This window comes from Mixophyes fleayi, chromosome 11 (genome assembly GCF_038048845.1).
Source record: "Mixophyes fleayi isolate aMixFle1 chromosome 11, aMixFle1.hap1, whole genome shotgun sequence".
In the NCBI taxonomy this organism is placed as follows: domain Eukaryota; kingdom Metazoa; phylum Chordata; class Amphibia; order Anura; family Limnodynastidae; genus Mixophyes; species Mixophyes fleayi.
Genome location: NC_134412.1, coordinates 2,016,212 through 2,027,146, shown reverse-complemented (window position 1 = coordinate 2,027,146; position 10,935 = coordinate 2,016,212). Strand labels below are relative to the sequence as shown.

The window sequence follows — 10,935 nt, the reverse complement described above, 5'->3', positions numbered from 1 at the left end:
CTCAGACCACTATCTTTTCCAACTCACTTCATAAAGGTCCAGCGACACCTCCAGCAGACAGATAAATGCTTCTAGCAAACAAAGAGGCAGCGTGAAAGCCAGTAAGGATTTGCAGTCTGGAAGGTTCGTGCAGCTTTACAGCCATCTGGACATAATGCCCATTTTAAAAAGGTGAAGTCCTAGAGTGGGTACAGGAGCATGTAGTGGGCAGCAGATAGTGTTCAACTTTCATCACTTGTGCCAACTCTGCTTTTCAGACTGGCAGCGTGTTCTGCCAGTGGGAAGGGCTGAATCCAGTGAGCCAGCAGTGGGTACCCGGAATTGGCAGAGTGGGGCAGCAAAGGACGTGTAGTTGGCAAGATGCTGAATAAGCCTGGCAGCATGGTTCATAGCGGCATAAGGAGGGAGGACAAGTAGATAAGCGGAGGTATGCCCAGGGCCACTAAACCTAGTGCCGCCCCCCTCACTCTTTCCCTGCTGATTTTTACCTTGGCAGAAGGGAGGTGCCATCGTCATACAGACAGTAAGCAGCTGAAGCTGCCTAGGCTTGCCTAATGGCCAGGGGGCATCTTCCCCCTGGGCCAGTCCCATAGTGGGCTACCTTGGGCTGGGTCACCTGCATTTATTTTCTTTAAAATGTTACCAATAGGCTACCTAGTCAAGTCTTGTTCCCTGTCCTAAAGTTTGCCAGCCCTCCCCTGCTAATGGCAGCGCCAGCCCTGTGTATACCGAGTACATGAACCAAGACCGGAGATCCTGTGATGGAATGAGGCAGATTGGAGAGATTGTGTAAATGATGGCTGCAGAATAAGGTCAGTGATTGGCTGACCGGTCAGATGGAACGGGTGTGAGGATTAGGACAGTGTGGAAGATTTGGGGACGTGAGGCATTCAGCATGAGGGAAATAACCAGCTCAGTTTTGGATAAGTTTAGTTTACGAAGGTGATTGGGACGTAATATGCCCCAACCATGGGTTCTGCCATTTTAACAATCTGTCCACCAGGGGGCACCACAGCTGAGGAAACCAGACAGCTGTCAATCAATAACTGCTACAATCTGAGACTTGTGCTTCCCTGCAAAATAACAGCTGTATAATAATAATCACGGTTTATAAACAGTGCACGTTCCTGCTGAGGTTTCCAGCCACAGAACGCTTGGCCACGTTTCACCAGCACACACTGACACCTCTGTCGGAGACTGGTCCTATTTTGGGGGATATGACCAGCGGTGGCTGCTGTGTGGTGGTCAGAGCTGGCTGGGGTACAGAGGGGACCAGTATAGACAGCGGTCTCCTATTAGACCCCCAGGATACTCATCCCATTTATAGCAGAGAAGATGCTGGTTACACAGATATTTCTGTCCGGCTTCGGGACTCCACAGACAGGAAAACATCTTATTTAGACACAGGTGACGTGTGGATGAAAGAGCCCTTTATAAGAGATCAGACCCTGTAAACTGGCTCATTGTCTGCAGAGATGTTCTGGTTACAATATCTCCCTGTATTCTGTAATCTATTGTGTTCTCCAAACAGATTATTCTGTAATATTTGTTGTGGCATCAGATCCACGTTACAGTGGAAGTCAAAGGGGTTTTATTCCAGATATTGGCTTCATTTTCCTGATATGATGGCAGTGAGGTCGTCAACAACTTGTTGAAGGATAACATCACCTCTAGAGGCCTATTTAAGAAGGGAGAAACACCCTATATCTGGCAGCGATATGGACGTTTCAGAAATAATCCAAAAACGAAGTTTCTTCAGAATGTTCTCAATTTATTTTGTATGCACAATACAGACCATTTAATTCAATTAGAACAATGGTAATTTCACATGACTTTTCCAAGCATTTTCTGCTCAAAAACCACAAAATACATAGATAAAGCTTAATATAATACTTTAGACCAATAATATCACTACACATATCGGGGTCTCAACATCTCCCATCATCCCCCAGATATAGGCAGACATCCAAGTAGACCTTGCCATATCTTATCAGACGTTACGTCCTGCACCAGCTTCCCTTATATTATCACCGGAGGGCACATTTCATTTTAAATATGTTATGCTATGAAATATTCTTTAGACACGTTTCCACATACATTTTAAGCAACATTGTCTGAAAGAAGAAAAACGACTTCATTTGTCAATATACATATGCACTGTAACTCGTTAACTCCTAAGCATCCTACTATTATTTTATAACCAGCTTTTATTCAACTTCCACTGTGTGTGAACGGATAATCCATACCAGCAGCGTTCCCCATGAGGACTACAGCCGGAGATAGTTTCCACATATTGTGTAATACCCCATGTGGTATTATTTAGAGTAATACGTAGAAATTGCACCAGAGAGGTCAGGAGATTTATCCAGAGATTTAAAATGACACAAGTGTATTCTGAACTAACTTCCTTTTATTATTATTAATTATTCTGATATTTGTTTTAGAAGCAAACAATTGTTTTTAAACAATATCTTCTCATTTTAAAACTATTTACAATTGACAAACCTTTAAATTCCCCATACTAATAACACTGACATCTCTAATATTAATATATATAACAATTTCTCAATACAACTTTAAGATCTACATCGAATATTTCACTAACTATTTGCAGAAGTGGTGCACGTGGTTGGGGCCCATACATTTCTTTTATTTTTCTTAAGCAAGCAGTTCAAGTATATATAACATATCTAAATAACTGCTGATGTTTCCAGTGTCAGTGATGTAATGGTAGAGTTATGCTGAACTGTGTCTGCTTAACTATTATACAACTCCAACTTGTCTCTGTCCTCAGTACATAGCTCACTCTCTGTTGTGTACTCACAGATCTCTCGCCTCTCACACTGTCCTCAGTACATAGCTCAGTCCCTGTTGTGTACTCACAGATCTCTCTACTCTCACACTGTTCTCAGTACATAGCTCAGTCCCTGTTGTGTACTCACAGATCTCTCTACTCTCACACTGTTCTCAGTACATAGCTCAGTCTCTGTTGTGTACTCACAGATCTCTCTATTCTCTCTCCTCTCACACTGTCCTCAGTACATAGCTCAGTCCCTGTTGTGTACTCACAGATCTCTCTCCTCTCACACTGTCCTCAGTACATAGCTCAGTCTCTGTTGTGTACTCACAGATCTCTCTACTCTCTCTCCTCTCACTGTCCTCAGTACATAGCTCAGTCCCTGTTGTGTACTCACAGATCTCTCTACTCTCACACTGTTCTCAGTACATAGCTCAGTCTCTGTTGTGTACTCACAGATCTCTCTACTCTCTCTCCTCTCACTGTCCTCAGTACATAGCTCAGTCTGTTGTGTACTCACAGATCTCTCTACTCTCTCTCCTCTCACTGTCCTCAGTACATAGCTCAGTCCCTGTTGTGTACTCACAGATCTCTCTCCTCTCACACTGTCCTCAGTACATAGCTCAGTCCCTGTTGTGTACTCACAGATCTCTCTACTCTCACACTGTTCTCAGTACATAGCTCAGTCTCTGTTGTGTACTCACAGATCTCTCTACTCTCTCTCCTCTCACTGTCCTCAGTACATAGCTCAGTCTGTTGTGTACTCACAGATCTCTCTACTCTCTCTCCTCTCACTGTCCTCAGTACATAGCTCAGTCCCTGTTGTGTACTCACAGATCTCTCTCCTCTCACACTGTCCTCAGTACATAGCTCAGTCCCTGTTGTGTACTCACAGATCTCTCTACTCTCTCTCCTCTCACACTGTCCTCAGTACATAGCTCAGTCTCTGTTGTGTACTCACAGATCTCTCTACTCTCTCTCCTCTCACTGTCCTCAGTACATAGCTCAGTCCCTGTTGTGTACTCACAGATCTCTCTCCTCTCACACTGTCCTCAGTACATAGCTCAGTCCCTGTTGTGTACTCACAGATCTCTCTCCTCTCTCCTCTCACACTGTCCTCAGTACATAGCTCAGTCCCTGTTGTGTACTCACAGATCTCTCTACTCTCACACTGTTCTCAGTACATAGCTCAGTCTCTGTTGTGTACTCACAGATCTCTCTACTCTCACACTGTCCTCAGTACATAGCTCAGTCCCTGTTGTGTACTCACAGATCTCTCTCCTCTCACACTGTCCTCAGTACATAGCTCAGTCCCTGTTGTGTACTCACAGATCTCTCTACTCTCTCTCCTCTCACTGTCCTCAGTACATAGCTCAGTCCCTGTTGTGTACTCACAGATCTCTCTCCTCTCACACTGTCCTCAGTACATAGCTCAGTCCCTGTTGTGTACTCACAGATCTCTCTCCTCTCTCCTCTCACACTGTCCTCAGTACATAGCTCAGTCCCTGTTGTGTACTCACAGATCTCTCTCCTCTCACACTGTCCTCAGTACATAGCTCAGTCCCTGTTGTGTACTCACAGATCTCTCTCCTCTCACACTGTCCTCAGTACATAGCTCAGTCCCTGTTGTGTACTCACAGATCTCTCTACTCTCTCTCCTCTCACACTGTCCTCAGTACATAGCTCAGTCCCTGTTGTGTACTCACAGATCTCTCTCCTCTCACACTGTCCTCAGTACATAGCTCAGTCCCTGTTGTGTACTCACAGATCTCTCTACTCTCTCTCCTCTCACACTGTCCTCAGTACATAGCTCAGTCCCTGTTGTGTACTCACAGATCTCTCTCCTCTCACACTGTCCTCAGTACATAGCTCAGTCCCTGTTGTGTACTCACAGATCTCTCTACTCTCTCTCCTCTCACACTGTCCTCAGTACATAGCTCAGTCCCTGTTGTGTACTCACAGATCTCTCTCCTCTCACACTGTCCTCAGTACATAGCTCAGTCCCTGTTGTGTACTCACAGATCTCTCTACTCTCTCTCCTCTTACTGTCCTCAGTACATAGCTCAGTCCCTGTTGTGTACTCACAGATCTCTCTCCTCTCACACTGTCCTCAGTACATAGCTCAGTCCCTGTTGTGTACTCACAGATCTCTCTCCTCTCTCCTCTCACACTGTCCTCAGTACATAGCTCAGTCCCTGTTGTGTACTCACAGATCTCTCTCCTCTCACACTGTCCTCAGTACATAGCTCAGTCCCTGTTGTGTACTCACAGATCTCTCTACTGCTCAGTCATTCCAGCAGGGTTGCCAACTCTTTTTCCCTCAGCCTCTTTTGCTCACTTCTTCTCTTCTTACACCTTCTTCACTTTTAGGGTCATATTTAAGAAATCGCGGCACTATTGTGCACTTACCGTGGAAATCAGGTCCCGATGTGCTCTCCGCAAATTTATTAAGGGGGCACCGCAGCAGATATCATGGATATCTGCTGCTTTGCACTCATCATCGTTTTTGCGAGCAGTCTCCATACAACAGAATGGTGACTGCTCCTGGCCGCAATCTAACAAGTCCCGAAAAAAGATTTTTTTCGGAAACTTGTCATATTAATGTACCAGCTGCAGCTGGCGTACATCATCCGAATGGAAGAATCCAATGCTGTCAGCTCTGCTCCGGAGAGCATGTGTGGAGGGATCACATGATCACTCCCTGTCACTCAGCGCTCTCTCGTTGCAGAGAGACCGGGATCTTTGTGCACATGCGCAATTGAAGAATGAAGAGAACGAGGAACACCTGGAGGAGATCCCGAGACAGCGCTTCCCGAAGAGGGGGGTAAGTGGGATTTGTTTTTATCACAGAAACAGCAGTTTATCGGAACTGCTGTTTCTGTGATCCGTTTTTTCAATAAATTTGAGAAATAGTTCCCTAACCCTAAATTATCCATGCGATAAGGATCGATAACTATTTCTCATTTTTGCTGAAGAATGATAATGTGCCCCTATATCTGCTTATTTATCACTTTGTACAATTTCCATTCTGTCCCCATCTTTTCTCTCTCAGTTTATCAGAAACAGGGATCTCTCTCAGCTCCTGAGTATCACACTCCTCTCTCCTGTCACCCCCGGCAACCCCCAACCACTCCCCACTGTCACCCCCAACCACCACCAACCACTCCCCACTGTCACCCCCAACCACTCCCCACTGTCACCACCAAACACTCCCCACTGTCACCACCAAACACTCCCCACTGTCACCCCCGGCCACCACCAACCACTCCCCACTGTCACCCCCGGCCACCACCAACCACTCCCCACTGTCACCCCCGGCCACCACCAACCACTCCCCACTGTCACCCCCAACCACTCCCCACTGTCACCCCCGGCCACCACCAACCACTCCTCACTGTCACCACCAACCACTCCCCACTGTCACCCCCAACCACTCCCCACTGTCACCACCAACCACTCCCCACTGTCACCACCAACCACTCCCCACTGTCACCCCCGGCCCCCACCAACCACTCCCCACTGTCACCACCAACCACTCCCCACTGTCACCACCAACCACTCCCCACTGTCACCCCCGGCCACCACCAACCACTCCCCACTGTCACCACCAACCACTCCCCACTGTCACCCCCAACCACTCCCCACTGTCACCACCAAACACTCCCCACTGTCACCACCAAACACTCCCCACTGTCACCCCCGGCCACCACCAACCACTCCCCACTGTCACCCCCGGCCACCACCAACCACTCCCCACTGTCACCCCCGGCCACCACCAACCACTCCCCACTGTCACCCCCAACCACTCCCCACTGTCACCCCCGGCCACCACCAACCACTCCTCACTGTCACCACCAACCACTCCCCACTGTCACCACCAACCACTCCCCACTGTCACCACCAACCACTCCCCACTGTCACCACCAACCACTCCCCACTGTCACCACCAACCACTCCCCACTGTCACCCCCGGCCCCCACCAACCACTCCCCACTGTCACCACCAACCACTCCCCACTGTCACCACCAACCACTCCCCACTGTCACCCCCGGCCACCACCAACCACTCCCCACTGTCACCACCAACCACTCCCCACTGTCACCCCCGGCCACCACCGACCACTCCCCACTGTCACCCCCGGCCACCACCAACCTCTCCCCACTGTCACCACCAACCACTCCCCACTGTCACCCCCAACCACTCCCCACTGTCACCCTCGGCCTCCACCAACCACTCCCCACTGTCACCACCAACCACTCCCCACTGTCACCCCCGGCCACCACCAACCACTCCCCACTGTCACCACCAACCACTCCCCACTGTCACCACCAACCACTCCCCACTGTCACCCCCGGCCACCACCAACCACTCCCCACTGTCACCACCAACCACTCCCCACTGTCACCACCAACCAGTCCCCACTGTCACCCCCGGCCACCACCAACCACTCCCCACTGTCACCACCAACCACTCCCCACTGTCACCCCCAACCACTCCCCACTGTCACCCTCGGCCTCCACCAACCACTCCCCACTGTCACCACCAACCACTCCCCACTGTCACCCCCGGCCACCACCAACCACTCCCCACTGTCACCACCAACCACTCCCCACTGTCACCACCAACCACTCCCCACTGTCACCCCCGGCCACCACCAACCACTCCCCACTGTCACCACCAACCACTCCCCACTGTCACCACCAACCACTCCCCACTGTCACCCCCGGCCACCACCAACCACTCCCCACTGTCACCACCAACCACTCCCCACTGTCACCCCCGGCCACCACCAACCACTCCCCACTGTCACCACCAACCACTCCCCACTGTCACCACCAACCAGTCCCCACTGTCACCCCCGGCCACCACCAACCACTCCCCACTGTCACCACCAACCACTCCCCACTGTCACCCCCAACCACTCCCCACTTTCACTTCTCCCTCAGGAATTCTTTTTCTTTTTTTTTTATATCTTTATAAACACTTATAACAATTAACAAATTAAATTAACAAATTAAAACAGATACATCCCAGGGTACTCAGGATTTGGGGTATCACAATTGTGTATTTATTTTTTGTCAAAAGTGAAACTGGGAGCCAGTCAGACAATAGTCCCACATGAGCAGAGGCATCCTGAATTATGGAGGTCCCAGATTAAATAAGAACCCCACCACCCACACTGAATTGTGCTGGCTCCGCCTCCTGCCCCCATCACCACACGGTCAGCCACAGTCATTAATGTTTGAACCATTGCAGAATCTCAGGGACCATGGGAGGGGGGCAGGAAGCGGAGCCAGCCCCAAACTGGGCTTCATTTGTTCCTCCCCCCCCCCCCCCCCGTTTCATCAGGGAATTCTGATAACATGGAGGAAAGATGGGACAGGAGCAGGGGACAGCTAGCAAATTTTAGCCTGGGGGCCCCGAAGACTGGACGCAGCAGTCTACTAGGAACATTTTAAAGGGGGAGGTGAGAATAAAAAAAAAATAAAACAAAAATGCAGGTGGCCCAGCCCAAGGTAGCCCATAGCCCACTATGGTACGCAGGACAGATATATCCCCCCCCCCCTTCTCCAGCCCAGCCCCTGGACAGGAGGGATCAGGGGGGCTGGATTCAGGTTTACCACAAACAGTTACATGCAGCAAGACCCTAACAAGAACTTTACTACAATGTAATATTACATATAAATCCTGGGATATGTTCTGTGCACTGGTCATATCCCATTATATGGAAGACTACCAGTATGAGGGGGCGCTGCCTGTTCTGGATGGTAATCTGTCTTCACCATCCAATATAAAGGGACCTATAGTCCTAATCCATATATAGCCAGTCACCCTGTGTACGGCCTCCATATAGATAGAGCAGTAAGTGGCCACCGGAGTAACTCACTGTCAGTGTACGTTACTTCAGAGGCGATTATAGACAGATGGTCTTTATATCACACATCAGCCCGTTCTATCTATAACGCTGCTTCTCCCCGAGCTGGGTGGAGACGATGGGCGTATAGGGCACCTTACATCGCTCGCCCACTTGTGGGGTCAGCTGCATTTATACTACAAATATGTCTGATGCGCTCATCCATCACATTCATAGGTAAATATTTGGTTGGGTTATTTCTTCAATGACTAAAGGATTAGAGAACACCGGGGGATTCTTTGTTTTTCTGTGGAATCATATAATTGAGATAACACAAGTTAATGCTGTTTTCTTAGTTTCTCCTTTGGGTGTGAACTGACATTTCCCCTAAATCAGCCGCTCTGTTGTGGTAACATTCAGAGTGCACAAAGTATCCAATTCCCTTTTGTTCCTGTGACCAGATTAGGGGCCCATTTATCCAAATTTTTTTCTTAAAAGCCCACTAAAAAAAGCAGTATAACCACATTTTTAAGCATCTCATTCACTTATTAATAGGGGATAATGATTTTCATTAGAGCCCCCATCAGTTTTTATGGGTCTGCTATTTAACAAGTTCCGAAAAATGAAAGATTTTCGGAACCTGTGCGGATGACTGAAGCTGGTGTGAGCCCATTGCAGCCTATGGGGAGAGCATTGTGGTAGAGGGATCCCAGGGCCCTGCTCTCCCCTCCGGTCACTACGGCTCTGTCAGCCACAGAGGAGATAGGACAGGTTCTCGTGACTGCTGCTCAAAAAGAAAGATTTTCATAAATAGTCACAATCTTTGCGATAAGGAGTGAAACGGATCGTGTTTAAAAGACGGCTTGTTAAATAGGCCCCTAAAGCTCAGCCGCTTCCCAGTTGTCCCACGTTACCTCTCCGCCAGTCCTGATCTAAGTAAGCAATCAGGAGGATTGAGCCAGAGACACAGGCAAAGAGGCGCTGCAGCAGCTACACATTGCCCAGAAACGTTAGCTGTCCTACGTGGCAGCAGTGATGCCCTCCCACAATCACCCCCACACTGCGCATAGTTAACGCCCAGGTAGTCATCGATTGGTTTGGCAATGCAGCAGGAACGTCGTACAACGTCGGACAGCCAGCCGCCAGCTCAGCACGCTCAGATTAGGTTTATAAACCTATTCTCAGGGACACGATACTGAAAACACTGATTAAAACATTGTGTGTTTTCTATTGTCTTACACATGTATGATTTGGCAGGATACAAACCCTTCCTTGGGTAATTAGGCAATATATCACAGATCACATCCTGTACATCTGAATCATTTCCCTACATCACCCTTTGTTGTGATTAATGGCCCTTCCGAACGCCATGGGGGCTTCTATAGAAAGGAGCACAATGCGCCAACTGCACACAACATTGTGAAGCTGCTGCGGATGAGACAATCGGGAATTGTGTAACAGGAGTTACGTTCGGATTCTACTAGCATGAAATTAGGAGACATTGGGGTCATGGGGGTTATAGGAAGGAGCAGAAATCTGCATATATTCTGTGGCGCATGGATTAGAGGCGTCCGCCAGTGACCTCGGATTGTCGAGGGGACAACTCCTGTGACCGAGAGATCTCACTCTGCGCATGTCCACAGAAAACCCTTCAAGTACATACAGAGCGGAAGGCGACCGCACATCCACCTGGAGACGGGTGACGAGGGCGGTGCAGGGGGTACAAACGTAGGCAGAGTACGGTAAGGGGGGAATATATATATATATATATATATATATATATATATATATATATACACACACACACACACACACACATATACATACATATACACACATACACACACAGTTACTTTCACATGTAAGTAACCAGGAAGGTTATATCTGCTGTATTATATAAACCAAATACTGCGATTGTCCCATATTTACAGAGATTTATTGCGCTTACAGTAGGATCCGAGATATATTACAGGTGCAGCACTGGGCGTATCTGGACGTCAGACATATGGGCTGAAATACACCATCATTCTGCACACAAAATTTTGCGTTCAACTTATCAGCCCCAGAGTCTCCGAAGCCGACAATGATGAATGTAACATGTAGAGACCAGGTGCTCACCGCACGCTGCCAGAAACAACAATACTGCCATCACACTTCCAGGTTTCAGAACAAGATGAAACAAGAGCTCAGAGGAATCCACAATCCTGTAATAAACGTTAAATCACCACCATCAGACCAAGATGGAGAATGGTTTATACCAGAGGCCATAGCTGGGGGCCCTTAC

The 10,935-nt window shown here is 48.6% G+C and overlaps 1 long non-coding RNA gene across 1 annotated transcript in view; it reads right to left on the bottom strand.

The window, feature by feature from the left end:
* Window positions 1-10,935, bottom strand: part of LOC142107090 (uncharacterized) — a 28,984-nt gene that overhangs the window by 8,062 nt on the left and 9,987 nt on the right. The window lies entirely within an intron of this gene.